The 24,050-nt window shown below is 38.2% G+C and overlaps 1 long non-coding RNA gene across 1 annotated transcript in view; it reads right to left on the bottom strand.

Annotated features, from left to right (window-relative positions):
- The window catches only part of LOC116658824, a 151,798-nt gene that overhangs the window by 21,316 nt on the left and 106,432 nt on the right, over nt 1-24,050 (bottom strand). Inside the window, exon 2 of the long non-coding RNA XR_004314122.1 lies at nt 12,044-12,154. This is a non-coding gene — a long non-coding RNA (uncharacterized LOC116658824). The remainder of the gene's footprint in view (nt 1-12,043; nt 12,155-24,050) is intronic.

The following is a 24,050-nucleotide window of genomic DNA, read 5'->3' as shown; positions in this document are numbered from 1 at the left end:
AGGTTTCTCCAGGACCTTCTCATTCAGTCATAGGACAGGGCATAGAGATGGGCTTCAAAGAGTGTAATTTTTGACAGGGAAAGAATCTACAGAGCAACAAGTCAAATTATATTTACTACTTAACATCTGCACCAAACCTCAAGAGGTCGGATGTTCAACATTCTCTGCCTGTTCTACAGAGAGTCTCCTGACGTGTAAACCATCCTTTATGCTGTCTCTGATTCTTTTCCAATGACCTTTTTAGAGTAGTGACAATACAGCTCTCTCACCACAGAAATCTCCAACAGTATTTGAAGACAGGCCTTATAAAGTCAGCCTTTTACATTAACTGATCACCTTATTATGAGAGTAAATCAAAGCAGTTAAGCCCAGGCTTCCTGAAAGTTGCAGGTCAGGTGTGGAAGGGAGGATAACCTTATCCTAACAGAAAGTTCTGTGAAAAAAATTCTTTCAGATCTTTTTCCTTATGTCCACTAGCTTTAATGATACATATGTATGTACTATAACTGTGTCTCTCAATTTCCTGGGTCACTTTTCTTCCCATCACGGAAGAGATATTGGGGTGCCACACACGTCAGGCCATACATCCCGATGCTTAGACTAGAAACTGTGATTATTAAATGGGTTGTTGTAAGTGTGTGCTATCTTACACTTTCCAGAACAGTACATGCGGTAAGGAAGTAAACACAACAACCCCTTGGATTTCAGTTGCAACCATCAGCTCCTACATTTCCAGAACAATCTCCAAGGGTCCATGACATATAACAAATGATCACTTTGCTGAGGTTCAAATTTGAATCTTATGATGCAGAGAACTTGCTCGGGGACAAGTCACTCAGCTGATGTATGAACCTAGGGATTGTTCCACATCTCAGCTCTGAGAGGCTTCATATTGGAAGGCAGCTGAGAGCAATGGTTAAGAGCATGGATACCGGATGCAGACTAGATTGAAATCCATTGCTGCCACAAAGTTACTTGGTGACCTTGAGCAAGTCATTTAAGCCCCTTAGTTTCATCATCTTTGAAACAGGGAAGAGAAGTATCTATCTAATAGAGTTCTTGTTCTTGTGAGGACTAAATTAGTTGTGTGTTAGATCTCAGCTGGGGGCCTCTGGAAAGATGCAGAGGCAAATGTTATGGTGAGGCTAGTTCTTGGAGGTGTTATAAGGCTAAGATGGCAACAGTGAGGGTAAAAGGAAAATAAAACAAGAGAAGCTACAATGTGATTCAGCATGACTCCCGCCATACTGGCTCCTCCACAAACAGCCAGGAAGACACAGAATGTGGCTCAGCCAACATTCTTTCAACGAAGGGGACTGAAACTGGATTTCTGTGGAAGGGTTGCCAAAAGGAACTGTGCCGTGTGTAGTCCGCAAATAAGATAGCGGAGGGGGATTTATCTTTTTGGTTCCTTTCAGCTACTTTAATTCCAACTGGTTCACTCTGTAGAGAGCCAACTCCCTTATTCTACCAAAAGCCTCATCTGATCCCTTGGCAGACACCTTGGAAGCCACACCCCATGCCTCCGCCAGATCTCAAAATGGAGAGGTGCCTGATGCGAGCTGCACGTTGAAAGAGAAAGACGTGGTTGAGGGATATGGGAAGGCATGTTAAGCTTTGTACCCCAAGAACAGTGTGCAAAGCACTTAGAACAGAGCCTGGCACATGGCAGCCACAGTGAAGTTCTTCCTACTCTTGTTCACTGCTGCTTGTCCCTGAGAGTAAACCGTATGAGATTAGAGCTGTGTTTAATGAGAAAACAAGTTCTAAATAGACAGTCAACCAATACAAGAAAATTGAAATTAAGATCTAGGAAAATGACTCATTCTTGGTAAGTGGAAAAGAAATTCTTGGTAAGAGAACACAGAAATCAACAGCTGCCCAACACTCTGGTAGGAGCAAGTCCATCACATGCTTTATGTGGAAATAAAGAGAAGCTATCCATGAAATGCTGTGAGGATCTGTTCCTTCACACAGGGTTGTGCTGTGGTGGTATTCAGAGAAGTCTGCATCTGGGAGGAAGGTTAGGAGGAAGAAAAGTGGCAGGATGGCCAAAAGGAAGAAGGAAGCAGGCTGTAAATAAGGAAGAAACCCATATTCTTTCAACCCATCAATGAAAAAAGATTTGAAGATTCAAAAATTGAAAGAAAAAACTCTCCTCAAATTTTACTTTTTATTGTATAATTACTGGGAAATATCTTGAGCTGAATGTGGAGAATTCTTGTCTGGGGGACTGAAGGAGGAGTGGATGAAATATCTACTCACTGATCAAAGTAAAGCCCTTAGAACAATGCCTGGAACATACTAATGTCAAGGAAATACTGGCTACTGGTATTACTCTTAGTTTATTCTACCTTTTCTTGATAAAAATTCTCTTCCTAAACCAAAAACACATGTACTTAGATTCACAGGACTGTAAGAAGACAAGCAGGTTCTGTATGGTAATCAGTCAACTAACGTTCATATGAAGGGAATTTGGCAATACCTATCAAAATAAGTGCGCTTACTTGCAAAAAAAAAATCCCCTTTATACCATAACCTAGTGATTCTACTGCTAGGAATTTACCCAGTTGAAATACATTTTCACATACAAATAAAATAACCAATGTAGAGTGTTATTTCAACCTTTTGGTAATAACAACTGTTGAAAAGAACATCTAAGTTTTCACTAGTGGCAGACAGGTTAAACATACTTAATACAGCCAGACAATGGAATACTCTACAGCCATAATAAAAATAAGGAACTATTTTACATACTTCTAAGGAAAGAGTTCCAAGATAAAGTATAAAATGGAAAACTCAAGGTAACAAAATAGCACGTATAGAATGCAATCATTTTTGCACAAAGGGTGAATAAACGTAAGTATACGTATATGTACACACACACATGCACTTGTGTATGTATAAAATAACTTTGGAAGAATGTATAAGAAACTTAATCTGCCTACAGGGAGAACTGGTTGACAAAGAGAAAAAGGTGGAGGGAAATTTTTCCCTATATTCTCTCTCATTTATTTTTGAATGTCTTTGAACCATGCAAATGTATTGCTTATTCAAATACAATACAATACAATACAGTATAATACAATAAAAAAGGAAGTGACTTAAATTATTTATTTTTAAAGAATTAAAATAGAATGTGCTTACAGCTGCCTCTCCTCACATAGGATTCTAAGTTTCTGGGGAGTTCTGAGTAGGGCCATAGGGCACAGGAACCCCGTGACTGCTTTGCTCATGAAGATAGAATGGTAGATAAAGCATCCAAGACATGTCAGGAGTGGAACCAGCAAAGAGGGAACAATATATTTCATAAGATGGATAAAAACTTAATTGGCCCAGAAATAGTTTCAGGCTAATGTTCAAGCTGGGTGGAGGTCACCACTGAGCCTCATACCTGGGAAGTCATTTGGCCATGTTATGCGAGGCGAACATTGTTGATAACCATGGTCATATCTATGACAGAGTCTAGGGAACTCAGAAAACATAATAATGATGAGTACACTGTAAAATAAGAATGTCAAAAGAGATGTCACAGTTTTCTTAGATAACATCTTTATTCTGACGCTGTCTCTGAATCACAAGTGGACAGTCAAGTCCCAACTCAGCCCCTGAGTGACTGTGCCAGTCACTTGGCCACCCTCAGCCCAGCTTTCCTCTTCTGTTTAGTTGTGTTGCTGGGAACAAGTAAGGTCCTTGATTGTCAAAGAATCAATCACAGAAGCAATGGTATGTTTTTCCCATTAAACACAGTGAAGCCAAGCTTCTCTCCACCATTTGCCCAATGCTTGGTCAGAGTCAAGTGGTGACATTCTAGTAAGTCTTGAACGAACTAAGGGTCCTGGGCAGAGACTCCTAAAGCAAAGAGTGTCTCTCTCTCTCGAGTCTGCCCTAGACTCATGAGCTGACCCCAGCAAGTCACCCACTCTCCTTGACCTCAAGTCTTTTGTTTTAAAAATGAGAGAATCAGACTGTGTAAAGTTTCCCCCCATTTCTAAAATTCTAAATTTTTTGAGGTACTTTGATTTATTCCTTCAACCAGTACTTATTGAGGGCCTATGTGCGCAGCACTATTGCTTTATAAATCTCAACTCAAAGTGATTCAGAGTTCTAAAGACAGTTCAACTAGCAGCCATCTTAAATGTCAATATTTGATGTTACCTTCTTTTCCAAGTTCTTTTGAGAACAGAACACCACATAAATGAGATTAAATTATCAGTGAAAAAATATCAACTATTCCATTATGCAAAGAAATTACACTTATTTTAGGATATATTTATTATTATTGTTGTTATGGTTATGTTCCTTAGCTACTCATTTTAAATATCCTAAAAGATGTGCTCTCCCCTCATTTTGACCAATAGTCAGTCTCACTCCTGTTTCCAATCTGTAGGTAGGGCTGAAACAGCTGCTCTGTTGCCTGTGCTTTGCTCTCTGATTTAGTTAAATAAGCCCCACAGGTGACATGAGAGGCCTTGCTCTAGAATCATCCATCTATCCTGGGGACACAGTACAAGACATGCTGTGAGTGAGAGGAGATGGGGCAGCAACATGGTTATTAGACATATCTAGAGTTATGGAGTGTTTTATGGCTTTTATCTGCTTTTTACTCATCCTCTACCAAGAGATCACTTGTGACCTTAAATTTATGGCATAAACAGTATCAAGAGACAAATAGGAAACTAAAAAAAAAAACAAAACACAGATAGTAGAAAAATGTGCAACACCACCAGTAGACAGAGTTCCTATAAATTGATAAAGAAAATTCTAGCTTAGGGAGACGTTTTAATTATTCATTCAACCAGTATTTATTAAGACCCTAGGTACCCAGCTCTGTTGCTTTATGAAATGCATACGAACAACTAGCAAGTAAGAGAGGTAAAGGGCCAATAAATGCGTGAAAAGATGCTCAATCTCACTAAATTACAGAGAAATACAATCTAAAATAAAACAAGATGATATGTTTAATGTTACAGATTGATGAAATAATAAAAGAGTGATTAAATTCAATGCTGATGAAGGATGAGGGGGAAAAGTCACTCTCATTTTGGTGGGATTGTGAATTTCTATAAATCATTTTGGAAACTTTTCTGATAATATGTATTAAAAGCAAAAAAAAAAAACATGTAAAATATGTCAGAAGTAAAAATATAAATGACCTATGTCATTTTTTTCTAGTGCATATGTAAATATATACTATTGATATAAAATAAGTATATATATAACACAGAAATAATAATACCCATTAAATAATACCTATCTAAATAATAAATATATGTGAACAAGTGTGTTAACCACAGCATAACTTTCTAGCAGTTATTAAACTATATATAGGCTGAAAGGACATAATAAGTTGAACAATTGTATATGATGGTAGGATGACATGGAACCACTAAAAGAATACATTATTGGCCTTGAAAACTGTCATAATGATTTGTAAAGCTTTATTGATATACAACTGATATAGAATAACTTATATATATTTAAAGATTACAATTTGAAAAGTTTTGATACACACACACACACACAAATTGTGACTCCATCAATACAATCAAGATAACGAACGTATTTTTCCTAAGCCCCAAGTTTTCTCATGCCTCTTTGCAATCTCTCCCTGGGGAAAGTACCCACAATTTCCTCTCCACCTCCCTTCTCCCCATCTGCAGGCAACCACCATCTGCTTTCTGTCGCTATAAATTTGCTTACATTTTCTAGAGGGTTGCATAAATGGAAGAATTATGCACTCTTTTTAGTTTCTAATTTCTTTCACTAAGCATAATTGTTTTGAGATTCATCCGTGTTGTTTCATGTATCAATGGTTCATTCCCCTTTTAGTGATGCGTAGTATTCCACTGTATGGATACACCAACCTTGTTTATCTATTCACCCATTGGTGAACATCTGCATTGTTTCTAGTGTTTGGCTATTACAAATAAACATGAAAATGTGTGTACCAGTCTTCCTGGGGACACATGCTTTCTCTTGAATAAATCCTGGGGTGGAATGGCTGGATCATATGTAAGTGTATGTTTAACTTGATAAGAAACTGCCAAACTGTCTTCCAAAGTAGTTATAGCATTTTACATTCCCATCAGCAGTGTATGAGAGTTAGAGTTCTACTAAGTCCTTCCCAACACTTCATATGATTTAAAGTTCTAGCCACACTAATAGCTATGTAGTGGTATCTAACTGATGTTTTATTTTCAATTTTATAATTGAAATTATAATTATGTTGAGCATCTTTCCATGTGTTTATCTGATATCTAAATATCTTCCTTGGTGAACTATATATTTAAGTCTTTTGCTCACTTTTTTAAAAGTTGGGTTATTTGGGTTTTTTTTTTTTTTTTTTGCTCTTTATTTTTTATAGATTTCAATTCAAGTCCTTTATCAGTTATATACTTTGCAAATATTTTTCCCAGTCTGTGGCTTGTCTTTTCACTCTCTTAGCAATGGCTTTTGAAGAGTAAAAAAATTTAATTTTAGTAAAGTCTAATTTATCAATTGTTTCTTGGATCATGCTTTCAATAGCATGTCTATGACAACTTTGCCCAACTCAAGATCACAACCAACCATGGATCAAATTCAATGCATAGTTGGTTTAATCTGCAAATATGGATCCCACAAATGTGATTGGCTCACTGTACTGCAGCATTTTATATAAGGGATTTGTGTGTTGGTTGATTTTGGTATCCACGGAGGGTCCTGGAACAAATTCTCTGCAGATACTGAGGGATGACTGCATGAAATCTTCTTTGAATCTTTCTTAGAACTCACCAGTGAAACTCTCTGGTCCTAGGCTTTTGTCTTTTGGGAAGTTTTGTTGTTGTTGTTGTTGTTGTTGTTGTTGTTGTTGTTGTTGTTCATTTGTTTTTATCACTGATTTGATCTCTTTACTAGTACTTGGTCATTCAGATTTTCTATATCCACATAATTCAGTGTTGGAAGATTGCATGTTTCTAGGAATTTATCCATTTCTTCTAGGTTGCCCAGTTTGTTGATGTATTGTTCATAGCAATCTCTTTGATCTTTTACATTTATATGGTACCAGTTGTAACTTCTCCTCTTTCAATTCTGATTTTATATATTTGGGCCTCTACCTTTTTTCTTGTGATGAGTCAAGCAAAGGTTTGTCAGTTTTGTTTACCTTTACTTTAACAAGCTCTTAATTTCATTGATCTTTTCTATTGTGTTTTTACTCTTTATTTCCTCTCTGACCTTTATTATTTCCTTCCTTCTAACTTCGGGCTTTGTTCTAATTCCTTTAGGCATGAAGTTAGATTGCTTATCTGAGATTTCCCTGTTTCTTAAGGTAGGCCTATATCACTATGAACTTCCCTCTTAGAACTACTTTTGTGGCATAGCATAGATTTGGGAATGCTGTAGTTCCATTTTCATTTGTCTCTAGGTATTTTTAAATTTCCCTGTGATTTCTTCCTTGACCCATTGGTTGTTCAGTAGCACGTTGTTTAATCCCCACATATTTGTCATTTTTATAGTTTTATTCTTGTAACTCATTTCCAGTTTCCTATTTTTGTGGTTAAAAAAGATGCTTGATAGGATTTAAATCTTTTTAAATTTATTGAGATCTGTTTGTGGACTAACGTGATCTATCCTAGGAATGTTTCATGTGCACTTGAGAAGAATGTATATTATGCCACTTTTGGATGGAATGTTCAATATGTATTTGTTAAGTCTACCTGGTCTACTGTGTCATTTAAAGCCAATTTTTCTGTATTGATGTTCTTTCTGGGTGATCTATCCATTAACATAAATGGGATATTAAAGTCGCCTACTGTTACTGTATTGCTGTCAATTTCTCCCTTTAAATTTGTTAATATTTCCTTTATATATTTAGGTACTCTATGTTGGGCATGTAAATGTTTACAAATGTTATATCCTCTGTATTGATTCCTTTCTCACTATGTAATGTCCTTCTTTGTCTTTTATTACAATCTTTGCTTTAAAGTCTATTTTGCCTGACTATAAGAATAGCTATATCAGCTTTTTTTGTTGTTTCTATTTGCATGGAATATCTTTGCCATCCCTTCACTTTCAGTCTGTGTGTGTGTCCTTACATGTGAACTGGGTCTCCTGTAGGCAACGTATAAATGAGTCTTGTTTTTTTTTTTTTTAACCATCCAGCCACTCTATATCTTTTAATTGAATGTCTATTTCCTTCCCCAGTTAGGGAAGTTTTCAGCCATTATTTCTTCAGTTAAGTGTTCTGCCCATATCTATCTCTTTCTTCTCATTCTGGGACCCTTACAATGCAAAGATTATTCTGCTTGATGCTGTACCTTAAGTCCCTTAGGCCATCTCCATTTCTTTAATTTCTCTTTTCTGCTCTGTTTGGGTGATTTTCACTGCCCTGTCTCCAGGTTGCTGATTCAATTTTCTGTTTTATCTAATCTGCTGTTGAACCCCTCTAGTGTGTATTTTAGTTTGGTTACTGTATTCCTCAGCTCTGTGATTTCTGTTTGTTACTTTCTTATATTTTCTGTCTCTTTGTTGAAGTTCTCAATGTGTTCATACATTCTTCTCCTGAGTTCTACGATAATTTATATGACCATTACTTTGAACTCTTTATCAGGTAGGTTACTTATCTCCATTCATTAAGATCTTTTTTTCTAAGGCTTTGTCTTGTTTTTGTTTGGAGTATATTCTTCTGTTTTCTCATTTTGCTTGGCTTTCCATGTTTGTGTCTATGTACCATTAGGCAGAACAGCTTTAGTGAGGCTGCGAGAGCATGCTAAGGTTGGAGCAGGCTGTTGTTTTAGTGATGAAGGGGAAGAGCACTGAGGGCAGGGCAGGTGCATAGCCATTGCCTAGCAAGGCTGTGTTTGTATGTACCCCTTGGGGTCCCTGGACATTAGCCTTGTTGGTCTCCAAAGCCAGATATTTTGGAGATTATTTCTCCTGCACAGGTCCCAAAGATTAGGGTGCTCAATGTGGGGCACAAATCCCTCATTCCTCAGGGAGTAGCTCTATATGTGTGAGACCCTCCCCCCCACTGTAAGTCAATGTATTAGGGTTGGGGGTTTTGGCAAGATCACTTCTCTGTCTTTCCTACCTGTCTCGATGTGGCCCCTTTCTCACTTATTGTGGAGGGGCTGTTCAGCCAGTTACCAGTCCTTTCTGAATGGTAATTGTTCCATATGTAGCTGTAGATTTTGGTGCATTCATCAGAGGAGGTGAGTTCAGGAACCTTCTATGCCTCCATCCTGGCTGCTTACTGAATCCATAGTGATTTTTCAGAGCAACAAAAGTAGATTGCAGCAATGATGTGTTTAGTATAATCCAAGTTTCATAAAAGTCAAGACAGCCAAAAATGTACATGTGCATAAACACTTTGCTATACATTTAGATGTGATGCAGCATGAAGAGAAGACAGGCAAAGATGCACACAGGCTGTTAACATCACCACTTACTAGAAGCTGATAGAATATAGCCATCAAGAACTGGGGTGCAGAGTGAGTGGGTAGGAGAAGATGCTTCATTATTTTTCTTCATGTATACTTACATTGTTTTATTCATTGCAGGGAACCTGGATGACTCTTACAATGTTCAAGGGAAATTTGATAACATAAAAAATTTTTAAAGACCAAAAAAAAAAAAAAAATACACCGGACATCAGCAGAAGGGACAGCAAAATAGGAAAAAGCAAGAAGAAGGTGGGGTTAAAAGAGTCTAAGGCAGAAGGAAAGCAGACTGTCCCTCATGTGCATTGCCTTCATGCAAAAGATCAGCCAACACTCAGGTACTAACTTGAAGGAATAATGAGCAGAGAGCCTTGCCTTACCATATATGTATATATAGCTCTTGTGTAACCTGTCAAAAGGACCTCTAGAGTGTCAGCATGTGATTTAATAAAAGCCAAGGATTCCTCTCCTGCTGAAAGATTTCATGTAAATCCAGATCATGTAATTACCCCCATCATCATTCCCTGTTCCATCTACAAATATTTCCAACAGTATTATCTGTAAAGTTACAAACTGCTTTCATCACAGTCCTGTTTCTATAAGGTGTTAGGACACTGTGCTTACCATTTTATAAATAAAACTTAAGTTCTTTATTTTATGACCTATAAATAATAATTGAGTTACAATGAAAACATTGCCATTCTTTTCTCCTTTCTCCTTAAGGGCCAGGAAACACAGCTTTGCATTTCAAGCACCCAAGGATACTATGATTCTTACTACACAGGAAACATGATAGGATAAATTAAAGGATAAATATGGTGAAATCCATCAGGAAAGTCTGCCGGTTAAGGATGTTCAGATTAAAATTAATCACAGATCCTTTACTAACAGGTAGCTATTATTTTTCCCCCAAATATTACCTAGATGATTGCCTTAAATCTCTACTTCATTTTGTACATGCAGACATGGTCTCAAACACTCTGTAACAAAGATGGGAAGCAATCCTTCTCAAGTTAACATATTATTTCTGTGCAATTTCCACCATGAACAGAGCATATTAATGTATTCATTCACCATCTGTGTCTGTTGGTACCATGGCCAGTTACCCCAGAGGACTAAGACACCCTATTTTGTAATAGACATTTGGACAATCACAGGGACTCCCAAATGAACAATGTGAGGTCTCTATTATGTGCAGATGGAAGACAGATAAATAGGCAAACACGGCAGGTTCAGCAGTTTGCTTGGAATTCTCAGTCCTGGAGGATTAAGATAGGCACACAGAAATATGTCAAAGCCAGTCTCCATCCTTATAAAGCACTAAAAGTGAAGCTTAGAGGAGAATTTTTTGCTAGTTTTTCATTTGTATCAACAAAGAAAATTGTCAGTTCATTTAAGAAGCCCCCTTTCTTGGGAAAAGCCCCGTTAACCTGCCCATTCACAATGTCCTTCAAACATCCTATTTTGTTTTCTCTGTGGGCAGCTTCAGTTCAGGAAAAACCAAAAAAAAAAAAAAAAACATAAAACAAAAGCCATAGGCTTGAGGCATGAATGAGAGATGGGGAAAGAAAATGGCTGACCAGCTCTTCTTTTCTGTCATTTGGGAAACACAAGAGTATCTACTTTAAAAACCAATTATATTTAAACTTAAATAAGTCACTTTGAGGCACACTCACAATTTTTTAAAAAATGAGGATAATCATAATATTTGTATTATTTCTTTTGTTTGTAAATGGTTAACTTTTCTGCTCTAGAAACCAAATGTGGTCCTACTTAGTCATTCATCATTCTCATGGGCTCCCTAGAGAATTATGTACCAATAATTGAGACCTGAGGAGCCCTAAACATTTTTCTTTTAATCAGTATATGTGATTCACTGTTATATTACTTGGTCTATAGCTCTGAGATTTTTCTGTTATCTGGTTGCTATTTTAAGAATGTCACATAAGGTAAATTATTATTTTTAGCAAAACTGAAATACACCTTTCATATAAAAATGCTAAAGGAACTCCTTGAGATTTTTTCAGGTATCTGGATAGAATGTTATAGAGTTCATCTGCTGAATCCTCAGTCCAGAGCAATGATCCCTTCTTCCCAAAACATATATCTACTCCAAGTAGCTTATTCATTTATTCATTATTCATGTATTGAGTGCTTATTATGTGCCAGGCACTGTAAAATATACTGGGGACAAGTTGATAAATGACTCATTCCTTACTCTGGAGTATCGCATAGTCCAGAGGAGGACAAGGGAAGCATACAAGACAAATTACAACTCAGCCTGATAGGAAGCAAAATAGAGTTATATATAAAGTCTTATGAAAGCACTGAGAAAATGTGACCAACCCCCAGCCCTAACTCAGGGAGTCTAGGAAGACTTCATAGGAGTGACAAAATTTCACCTGAGTCTCCAAGAATGTATAGAGGTTGATCAGGTAAAGAATGGATAAATGGATGAAGTGTTTGACAGGATGCTGATAACTGAAGAGACAATTATCAGCATCTGCTGGGTTCTAGGCAGCCTTGAGAATGGTTCTCCTGATAAGAAGAACCACATTTGCAAATGCAGAGATGCATGGATAAAAACACAGCAAGCTTAAGGAATGACAAGATATTTAGGTTACCTGGACAAAAGGTCTGTGCAGAGGAAGATGTAAGGAAATGAGGTCGAAATTCAGGTTGAGATCAGCAAGTAAATTCTCTTAAATCCAACATCAAAGTGTTTGTACTTCGTTCTGGAAGACACAGAAAGGCAAGGTAGATTTTTAAGCGGAGGATTTCAAACATTCAAATTTATTTACTGAGCACCTAGTATATGCCAGGCCTTTTCTAGACTCAGCATTTAACAGTCATGAAGAAACAGACAAGAACTCCTGAATTCATGGGGCTTATAGTCAAATGGGAAAAGGCAGACAATAAGCAAAGTAAGTAAGAAAGAAAGTAAATTTAGTAAATGTAAAATAAAGTAAATATAGTAAATTTAAAGGTGGTAAGTGCTAGGGAGAAAAATAAAAACAGGAAAGAGTGAAGTGAAGTAATTAGATTTATGTTTTAGAACAACTCTCCTGGATTATTCAAAGAGATTAGAGATAGACTGCAGACAGATATACATGTTAAAATTTCATTAAAGTGTTCATGGCAGGTACGGTAATGCTAGGAACCACAATTACCCAATGGGAATGAAGAGAAAGAGACAGATTCAAAAGAATCAACAGGACTCTATTAGGGATGTATTGTATATAAGATTGAAGAAGAAAACGACGGATAAGAATTATGCTGTTTTCTCATCAAAGTTTGAGTAATCATTAGAAAAGGAAGATCGAGAGTCATGTTATTGTTGTATGATCTCATTAAGGTCATAAGTTGCTTAACCTCTCCTAGACCACTAGAAGATGTTACTCTCCTCATTCTTTGAAACAAGAAGCACTAAATCCATTCAACTTCTTGAGATAGTTCAGTATAGCCAACAATACTTCAGCACCTGGGAAATGGTTTCTTGGTATCTGAATAGTCATCCAATGGGTCATCTTGAGAGAAAATATTTGGAAAAATTCCTGTACTTTTTTCTGATTATACCATGAACTCTAGAGGTAGAGACATTGGCCACCAGAAGACATATTTCATCCTATTTTAGCTCCACAAGTCAGAAGAAGCACTGAAGTCTAGTGGTGTACAGAGAAAACTTACAGTGAATTTTTAGTGAATGGTAACTGATATTACATTTGTTAACATCTCTGGATGTGATGGACACATTTTGGGAGTCAGTGTCCGTCACTTGGCTCAGACTTTTTTAGACTGATATCATGATGCCTCCGGATATATCCCACCCTGATAATGAATGTGCTGGTCTTCTCCGAGTCTCCTTGGTGACACTCAATGCTCCCAACCACCTGTGTCGTCTGGCATCTGTGCCTGTTGCTGCAGTCCTGGCTGCCGCATCAACCACGACTCCATCCTTGTGTGGGCGAGCTGTGGAGACAGATGGTCCCTCGGTACAGGGTAGGGACTGTCAGTCATGGAGGAGAAACATGAGGCTGGAGCGTGGAGTGTAGATCAAGAGCACGCCTTGCATGGTTCCAATACCCGAAGTTAAAATGGAGCAGCTCCATATCTGTTCCCCCTCAGGGAGTTCCTGGACCCATCTGAAAGACTGCAGATTTTTTTTTTTTTTAATTAGAGGAAAATGAATAACCAGAGAGGGACTACTCCATTCACTGTGCCTCTCTTTTAGCCATTATCTAGTTTGGACAGTCCATTGATTGAGCACTGAAGAAATGTCATTTCTAATGTAAAAGGACATTCTGGATGGGCACCAAGGCTGGCTGCACTTCTTCTCAAGGAGAAGGGAACAGCCTCTCCCCTGAAGTGAGACCAGAGTCCAGGAAGGAGTCACTGATTTGCAGGAGAGAGAGTCCCCTTGAAGGTTAGTACAACGGCTCTCAGAGAGAATTCTGGAAGCTACAGCTGACTCCAGCAGTAGTCATTGATTCTTGAAAGGCAAGGGCAGCTTGTGATGGGAGACACAGCAACAACTCTGATTTCTTTTAGCTAGGAAGAGGGCTTTATCTGGACTTCCTTTTATTTTGACCATATGCTTTTTTACCGCCTTGATTTTCTGTATTAGTTTTGGGCATAAGGGAAAGAGAAGGATTGAGGGAAACCTAAGGACATCTCCTTCAGTGGGAGTTTAGAACTGCATCTGAGAAACTTCATTCTTGCTGCTGAGTCTTCTTGCAGCAAAATGAATAAATAAAACTCATCTCTGATCCATGGGAGATGAAATACCTTTTTGTTCAAGGAGGGTTTCTGTCACCTGCTGGCTGTCTAGCTGTTGGTCTAAAGAAAGGAGTGTCCAATGTAAGGTAGTTTTCCAGAGAGAGAGAGAGAGAGAGACAAGGATCTTGGAGACAATCCAATCATCAAAGTATCACAGTGTTGTCCTGTGGCTGGATTTCTAGTTTATCCTCATCTGAGCTTTATCATCCCTATTTTGACCTTTTCAATAGATACTCTTCTCTCTCACACAGACACCACCTACGGTGTGAGGATCTTTGCTTACCCTCACTTGCACAACTCATGCAAACAGCATGGGGAAGAGGAACCCAGAAAGAAATATACTGGGCGGGCACATAGCCACGTGGGCTGCAGAGGTGCTCGAGCTTCCACCAAGACCAGGAAAGCAATAGCCAACCTGCCAAAGGGCGCGCAAAGCCCTAGGCTTTACACCGCATTGCAGGTAAAGGCAGACACAGGAAAGGTGAGCCTAGAGGTACCCACATGAGTCTGGGGACTCCCTTCAGCCACCTCAAAATGTATTGCTGGTAAAATCCTAAAATGCAAGCTTAATTTCTTCCCTGAAAGGGGTGAAGAGAGAGATCAGATGCACATGGCATGAATCGCCCAGAGCAGGGCAAGAAAAGGAAAAAGGCAAATTTGGGACAATAAACATTGGCAAGGAAGAGGTGAAAGGGAAGAAGCCAGTGCGTGACTGATCCTAGGACTCTCAGTAGCAGTCTCCAAATCAGTAAAACAAGCTGAGGCCTCCATGGTTCCTCTTCTTGGGTTTATAAAGGTGCAGACCCCAGGGAACGACTGGCTGGGGGCGGGGGGAGGGCACGTATTATCAGTCTAGATGCAACAGAAAGGACAAAATAAAATACAACCCATTCAAATGCTAGCAAAAGGACCAACAAGAAGACTCCCTGAGATCCGTGGAGAAATTCATCCAGGACCTCAGATCCTGGCTGTGCTGTCCCCTGTCCCCTTCCACCCTGTAAATGACCAGATAGTCAAGAAATTCAAGGATCTGGGCAACTCCTAGGGACTCCTGCATTCTAATCCCGGAAAATACTCAGACTTCCATTGCTTCAAGTTGACAGAAGACAGTACTGATGAGTGTTATTTGGTTTGGGCATCCCTTCTGAAGAATCAAGTCCACATTCTGTACCAATGAGATTAAAACAGTACATTCCTAATTTCTGAAAATCATAGCCAGAAGCCCCATTTTCTGTGCCTGGGTGACTCTCTGGGTTGCCAGCCTGTCAAAGGTTTTTAAAAGGCAGGGAGCTGTGTATCATTTGATCCTGAGGTAACCTTTACGAGTCAATCTCTCACACAAGCCTCTCCCTCCTCGGTAGACAGATGCATCATGGAGAATTTGGCAAGGTTCAATCGATAACTGAAGTGATACAAGTAATGACACCAGTGTGAACACTGCTGGCTTAGACATTTCCTGTTTTTCAGAAGGAACAAGTACCCACTATTCCTGTCATTTTAAGGGAAAGAAACAAGGACCATTATTTCCTTGGCTTAATATTAAGTGGATGCCCACAGAATGTTGTCAATGAAAATCTGTGTCTAAGTGATAATATATTCTAGAATGCTTGGCCCACAGTTTTCTCAAGAAACAGCTCTTAAAATAACGAAGTTTATGACATTTCTGAATATCTTTGTGTTTTAGAATTCAGGGCTGTTGTTGCGGGGGTGGTTGCGGAGAAAGCCCCACAGGTTACCAGATAGGCTTTTAGTGTGACTACTGACAACGTAACAAATCCATGAAGTCCCAGTTCACGTCCGCATCATTCTCACTGATAAAATAGGACTCACAGATAGCTCACTGTTGAAAAGAAGTTGGGAAGGAAGAGTTCTTGTTATTATAAATGCTCAGCCTATGGATGACTGGCCATAATCACATGCCAATGTTACTTTAATAGTTTTCAGAGTCATAAGAATGGTTTTTTTTTTTCCATAAGGGCTTTTCACTTTCTTTGTAGTTAGGAAATCAACCTACAAGATGGCCAAAGGAAAAAAAAAAAGATTGAATTTGCAAAGAAGGCAAGTCTCATAAAAGGAGGTCATCATTGAAAACTGACACAAAGTTGTGAGTTTGTTTCTGTTGGCTTTTTTTTTTTTCCTTTAGAAAATAATTTTTGGAGATAAACAGCTAAAAATTTCCAAATTGGCAATAGGGTTTTCTTGGATCTGTTTGTATTTCAAACATGGCCAGGAAATGGAATACATACATAAACAAAACTAAACGAAAAACCAACTCTGCTTATTCTAATTGGATGGGCAGAAGAGATGGAGGAGGGGCAATAGTGGATGATTGACAAGGTGGCCTGGGATGTACCTGGACCTTTGCTACCTAAACTGAGGTTTGTGGATCAACAGTGTGAACACCATCAGGGTGCTTGTTAGAAACACCGAATCTCAGGCTCTACACCAGACCTACTAAATCAGACTCTGCACATTTAATAATGTCTTGTCTGCATGTTAAATTTGTAAGAGTTTAATTCTATAGTTAGTGCTGTCGACACAGAAGAGCAAAAATTTTCATGAGGTATATAAATTGGAGTCATTACTACCTAAAAAATGTCTAATGAGGAAAGCTAAAGAAAGGGAGAGAGAGAGAGAGAGGTGGCACATACCTAAGTAAGCTTATGATAATAGCAGATAGTTTGCAGAGCACACTTTGAAAGAAAGCTGATTTCTTCTTGCTTTGACTGTGTGAATCTGTGCAATAGCATTAGAGGCTGAGAGGATGATAGGCTTGGAGTTAATGCAGACATTTACATCTTGGTGGTATGTAAACATTTAACAACAAACAACAAAGAACCAGAGAATCTTTGTAAATTAGCATAAAAATCCAAGTCAGCTCAAGATGCAATGATCAGTAACTGACACAGAGGTAGAAAGAGAAGAATCAAATAAGCTAGGGAGCCAAGCTGTCCTGGTGTCGCTCTTTGGCCATATTTGGTTCTCAAGTCTCACCAGTCTGGGGCTGAGGATGGACTGTCAGTCAACATCAGCACCACATCACCTCTTAATCAAAAATGAATTAATAGATGTTGGGCATCTACTGTGAGCTGAGTCCATTGTTGGGCTCCAGAATGGATTTTGTTTTTTTCTTTTAAGTCTCATAGCAACCTAAAAGAGGAATGAATTCTCATTTCCATTTCCACTAATAATGAGGAAATTGTGGTTTAGCAAGGATAAAATAATTGCTCAAGGTCACAAAGCTAACAAATGAAAAGAGCTGGGATTTAAAATCAGTTTAGTCTGAGTCTGAAGGCTCTCCCAACCGAGCTGCGCTGCTAAGTATAGATGTCATAGAAGTAAGTTAAATATTTAGTAAAATATATACAGTTATTACGATGCTAGGATTTATGCTAAACCAAATGCTTCTTTTGTCTTTATATAGTCTTGAATTAAAAGAAACTTTTCGTGTATTGTTAAAAATAGATATCTGAACAGGGAGGGCCCCAAATGGTAATTTTAGTAAAAACTCCAGCACCCACAGTCAGTGGCACAGATAGATGACACCCATTATAGGATCCCGCCTGAATCAGGCTTGCCTGCAGTTGGCTGTGCCACTCTTTATTTGCAAGTGTGACTGCCAACACATTTTCAAAGGATCATCATCATTCACTACATCAATACGAACCCTCTTTCATCATAAATTGTCAGGGGACTTACCTTGGGGAAATAGAAGGTGGAAAACTAGACCACTGACATGCGTAACCCACAAGGAATATGTATTGGCCCAAGAAATAATTAATGATTTAAAGGTGCTGAAAAGCTTTGTGATTGCCTGTGCACGAGTGCATGGACGTGCACACGTTCCCACACACGCAGTGAGTGAAAGCTTGAATGGACGTCAAACTCCTGGCATAATAAACACAAAGGACCAGTGAAGGTAGTTCTGGACTTTCACTCCAATCAGAACAGTTTAGCTTCATCTGTTTAATGTATTGGGATTCCATGTAAAATTTGTTGGTGGTATTCAAAAGCTTCTACTGCTTCAAAAAAAAAAAATACTTGAAAATGATTGTGTTATAGATCAAATCCCTCACTTTGTGGGTGAGAAAGTGAGAAAGATTCAGAACCTATGACTACTTTGCGCGTGCCTGCTGGATGCTAGGCGCTGCGCCAGAGATGTCAAGGATGTCTCCATTCCTCGTCTACATGCTGACCAAGAAAGTTACGCTGAAAGAGATGAGTTAGCTTGCCTAGGGCACACAAATGCTCAAGACAGACTGAAGGCTAGAGTCCGGGACTATTAACTAGCAAGTTCTGTACTTTCCCCAGAATGCCTTATTGCTGGTGTGAAGACAAGACACTTTGGTCTTTCCATCCTATTCCCAGGTTGGGTCATCGAACTCTGTTTTCATACTCTTCTCTGTCTACATGAAGAATACAATCTTAATCCATAGGATCTGTGTACTAAGCGGTTTAGCAGATGATGCACAGATTCACACTAGTCTGTTTCTTCCCTTTCCGGCCAAGAACAACAACAAATGTTCAAGCTGCCATCTTGACTCTGGATTTTTTCTTTCACCCAAATATGTAAGTTTTACTATGGGGTAGAGACTTCTTACTGTTGCAGTAGACCCTCACTCACAATAAAATGGGCCATAAAATGTATCTTATCACTTAGTTTTACACTTAAGGAGAAATAGTATTCTCCTCCATATGGTTAAAACATTAAATGCTCACAAAGCCACTTTGCTCATTCACCTCACATATGGGAAATAAATCAATATATCATGTGAATGAACTTCAATATAGTCTTAAACTTGACCCATGTTTAAGTTTCACCCACTGAACTTGATGTTACAATGGATTAAATTTATTATTTTTCCATAATGTTATTCCCACTTAAATTGCAAGATAGGGCAAGATGTGGAAAAGAGAGAAAGTATCCTAGTTAACCACTATTTAAGGTAAAAATCGATAAATTCTGAGATACAAGTTAATGAGGAAGGGTGGTCCACTCAATGTTATTGAGTGAATAATGACTGAATAATCATAATTTAGTACATTCCTGGCACATTTTCCTTTGTTGCAGTGGTGCCTTGCAGTTTAAAGGGGTAGGATGTTGGGACAGAGAAATAGAAAGAGGAGCAATACAGAGTTCTGCAGCAGATAAAATATGTACTTGACATTTCGGGTTCCTTTTCTTTCAGATTCAGAAGACTGAGCACTTTTGGCTCCCCAACAAATATCTGGGTGGTGGACTAAAGTCTAACAGTTCAACCTATGTGATTTCACCAGGGTTAGAAGTGAATTTGTGAGCTAATAGTCCCCATGTTCAGGGGAAGAGAGTAAAACAGATATGAAAGGAAGGATCATGACAATCAATCAGTGAGATTTGGGAAAGTAAGCAATGATGAGCACTCTCTCTTTCCTGAAAAATATCCCATGCTCAGCACCTACAACTTGACCCTTTGTCTTTAATTTGACCCTTTGTCTGTGATGACAATGACAAAGCACGTTCCAGCTCACAGAAGCTTCCTGTGGCAGCAGTAATTGCTGTTTCAAAGAAGAAAATAGTTATAAAGAGAATTTCTTTCCTTTATTTTTTTTCTTATTCATATTTTCAGCAGGAGGAAATCTACATGAAAAGACAGATGATGTAGAAATATACGTTAACATAATAGATACCAAAACTGTCAATTCATTGGAATTTTATAAATTTGCCAACATTTGTCAGTGGGCTCCATTGCCCCAAGTGTCTGGTGTTTCCTGAATGAAAAATAGGTTCTTGAAGGACTGTCACTTATTCCTCAGCCACTTGGAAAATAGAGAATCACGGAATACTCCAGTAGGAAGGAAACTTTGACATCACTGAATTCAATTTCCTTATTATCACAGTTAAAGTAACTGAAACCCAGAGAAGGTAAGTAACTTGCCTGAAGCCAAACAGTATCAGTCTTCAAACTTCTCTCCCTCTTCTTTTTCTATCTTTGTCCTATGTCTTAGCTGTTATCAGATGAGTAATTTATAAAAGGTTAGAGTTGGAAGAAATGTTAAAGATGACCTGTGTTACCATTTTCTCCTTCCCAGTGTGTACCTACCCAGTATTTGCTTGAACAACTCCAGTGACAATAGATTCACTATAAAAAAAAAAAAATTCTAGGGCAGTTTTTACTAACACATAAACAATTTCTAAGAGATTTCTAATTTTCTTTAAATGTAAAGGTATTAGAAAAAGTAATGAGTTGACCAACTGCCAAATTCCTTTTAACCCTTTGATTACAGAACAGAAGCTGTAAACATTATGATTAATGCTGTGATATTGGAGACTCCAGTGAAACAGATCAAGTTCAGTTTTGCATTAAAAGGACCCTTATCAACTTGAAAGAGTTCATTTTCTCTCCTAAAGAGTGACTTGAGCCCCAGGGAAAATAGGGCTGTGTTAATAGGATTATTTAGTTTCCCCAATTTTTCTTATTTCTATTTAATATTACCAGTTTCTGTTTCTCTCCTAATTGAACTATGGAAGGAACAACTGCCTTGGCAATAGATCAATATCTCATTTTTGGAAGTTAATTTTTTTAAAAGAAACTTGGGTTCTTTTAGGGGAAAAGGGCATGATGATACATAATGAAAAATACCATAACCATCCTGGCAAATTCTCTATGTGAAATTTCAACAGAATCCATCAATTATAGTAAATGGCCAATAAAAATGTTCAATCAAAAACTCATTTTAAGATACATTGTTAATGAACTGTATATAATGATGCTTAATCAAAACTCGACATGATCTCATGGGAGAAAAGTTCCACAGGACCTCAGGAGCACTACTGTTCTGAACAAAAGATAACAATAAAAGTGTATAATTAATAGCCTACGGTCATGTGGCACTCTCTGGGGAAACTCATTTTCATAACAAACTCTATTGTTTTTCAAAACACAGAAACTGTTCCATAAGAGCACTAATGCCACAAGCAAGAAATCACCATTTTTCAGGCTGTTTTTACTTGACATGTGACTTTTTATGGTTGTACCACACTAAAGCATATCTAAGATGCAAAATCAGTGAATGAAGCTGCTGACCACAAAGATGGAAAAAATTCACTTCTGCCTGTATTTTACATCTTCACAATCTAGAAATGACACACCATTAAGGAAATGATTCCAATAGGATATCTGTATCAGATTAGTCTATATGGAGCATTTATCTCTTCTTGGAGTGACAGTGTAATAGTGATGGATAACACAGGCTACCGTAAGATCCTGAGATACAAATGAAAACACTCATGGAAAAGTTTAGAGTAAGAAATACAGTAAATCATGAAAGCCACTTTATTAAACATTACCTGAGCTGCTGTTTTAAAGCTAGTATGTGAGTTTAGATCATTGTCAACCCTCCAACTTCAGTGTATCTATTATTAGTAATAATATTTTGCATCTAATATATATGCAGCCCATATATAGACCCCCAAAATATAATTCTATGCCAATTTTATTGACAGGAAAATAAAATAATTAAGGTACACTTGCCAAGAACATATTGGAAGGCATGTGGTCCTTTTATGAAGGTTATCAATCAGAAACCAGTACTGCAATATTTTACTGTGATAAATTTGGGCTAAAGCCATTGGCTCAAATGCTGATATATAGTTTATTTTTCATAAATAGGCATATTAAGTATGAGACCTAGTTCTAACCGTGTAAACTAAAATATATTAATGTCCCCTATTTTAGCTGCATCCAAACTCAGAATTAAGGACATGGTAAAGCCGATGTATGTTTTCAAGCCCATCACTTTAGTTAGAGTCCTGTGATAGTTAATACTCAAAAACTCTGTAAATCAGATGGCCTCTTGACCCAACCAGCAAGAAAATCATAGCTGAAGAATGGAAAAAATCTTCCGTTTTTCCATTAAGCCTCATAAGCAATATGAGAATGGTTAGTTAATCATTCTCAGAATGGTTACTCATGAAAACATTAATACTGGACACATGCAAGCACTTATTCAAAAAGACTCTACATTGAGAGCAGAAAACCATGGACAAACAATTCCAGTGACTCTGTATTGTCAAAAACAAAATAAAATGGAACAAACTTAAAAAACAGAATCTGTGATTTCCTCCAGGGAAATCTTGATTATATATATGTATATAAATATATATATTATTTATACATTTAAAATTATTTATACATTTTTATATATATATATAGAAATTATTTATGCATTTAAATAATTTAGGCTTTCCCTGAGATTATCTATAGACAGATAGGTATCTATTATCTACAGATAGTTAATCTCAGGGAAAGCCTCAGGCTTAATCAAAGGTCTGCAGATAAGGTCCAAACAGATTGGCAGTAGTTATACTACAGTCAGAACCAGAGAAGGGGAGAGCATGTCTAGGCAAAGACCCAGAAAGACAAGCTGAAGTAACAAAGATTTACTGGTGAACACCACCTTTTAATGAACTCCTCATTACTTCCTAGAGGTTCCATTCAGAGAAGGCCATTTCTAACCTAGCTACAAGAAAATGGGTGTGGATCCTTATAAGAGCCCTATCTCTCCTATGGATGCCTTCTAAAAGCAGAGTAGGCTCAGGTTTTAGTATAACGTCTCTTCTGAACTGGAGGATGAACCAGTCAGGGTCCAATTAGGAGACAGAAACTACAGCAGTAATTTAAACAGAAAAATGTAACATACAGAGTTATTAAATAGACAAAAAGGATTAATACTAAGAGGAGTAAAGAGAATCCTAAAGATTACTGGAAGAGGAGATGATGGGAGTAGCTGCTACTCCTAAGAATGAGAGAGAATATTCAAGAAAGAAACAAACTTGGAAGTCCCCATCCCTCTCCCCTCAAGGCTAAGAATGAGACCTTGTTGCAGACGGTGTGGCCGCGGCCCACCAGATGACACTGAAGCTCACTGAGGTACCACAGGCTGGGACTGGCAAGCAGGAAAGAGCCTGCTGGAGTGCCAGAGAAACCTGCTGGGCGGGGGGGCACTGCCGTGGGTGAACGCTAGTGGGTCTCCCTGACTGCACTGTCCAGGAAGCTGCCCACTGGAGTGCTGGTAATCCTCACCGAGAAGTCACTTGCTGGGGTGCCTGCAAGACTCTCTGAGAAGATGCTGGTCAAAGTGCCAGTAAAACTTGCTGGAGAATGTGCATCACTTGGTCTCTCACATGAAGGTATCTGCCAGCCACTGCCCTACAGAAGCAAGAAGAAAAGCAACAGAAACAGGAGTGCTTGGAGAGTTCCTCCAGCATCTTCCACTGATAAAGCTTAACATGAAGCTAGATGGTGAAAGAGAAATCTGTATAGGATCCAGATTCAGTATCAGAAATCAGAACAAAGGAGAGTGGGTTTGGACTGAGAAAGCAACATATTGATAACTGGCACATGAAGATAATGAATCTGGCAAGAACATTCCAAATCTGATCTTCTGAACCATATCTTTCCTAATCTTCAGGTTACTGGAGTTATCTTCACTGGAGACAGGACACCAGGACCGCCCACCTTCATGAAATCAAAAGACTAGGGATTGAAACTAGGAAGATAGTGTAGGGAACAAAAAACACAGCATAAATCTAGAAACAATAGGAAAATTCGTTGTTACCCATAACCTTGATGATACAGAAATGACTCTAAAAGAAGACATGCCACTCACAGAATGGAGATACTAGGTCTCAGGCGAGAACTAGAGTCAGCATTTGCAGGAAGCTGAGAGAGTGTTTGCGCCCTAGGTAAGTTTTCTTGCCTCACTCTAAACCCAGTTCTGTTAAGTCTATAATTACATGGCTCCCAGTTTGCACATTGTCTCCCAGCAACTGACGCGCGCACGTGTGTGTGTATTCTATTTGTTGCCTTAATTGCT

This window comes from Camelus ferus, chromosome 2 (genome assembly GCF_009834535.1).
Source record: "Camelus ferus isolate YT-003-E chromosome 2, BCGSAC_Cfer_1.0, whole genome shotgun sequence".
Classification (NCBI taxonomy): domain Eukaryota; kingdom Metazoa; phylum Chordata; class Mammalia; order Artiodactyla; family Camelidae; genus Camelus; species Camelus ferus.
This window is presented reverse-complemented; position numbering and strand designations above follow the sequence as displayed.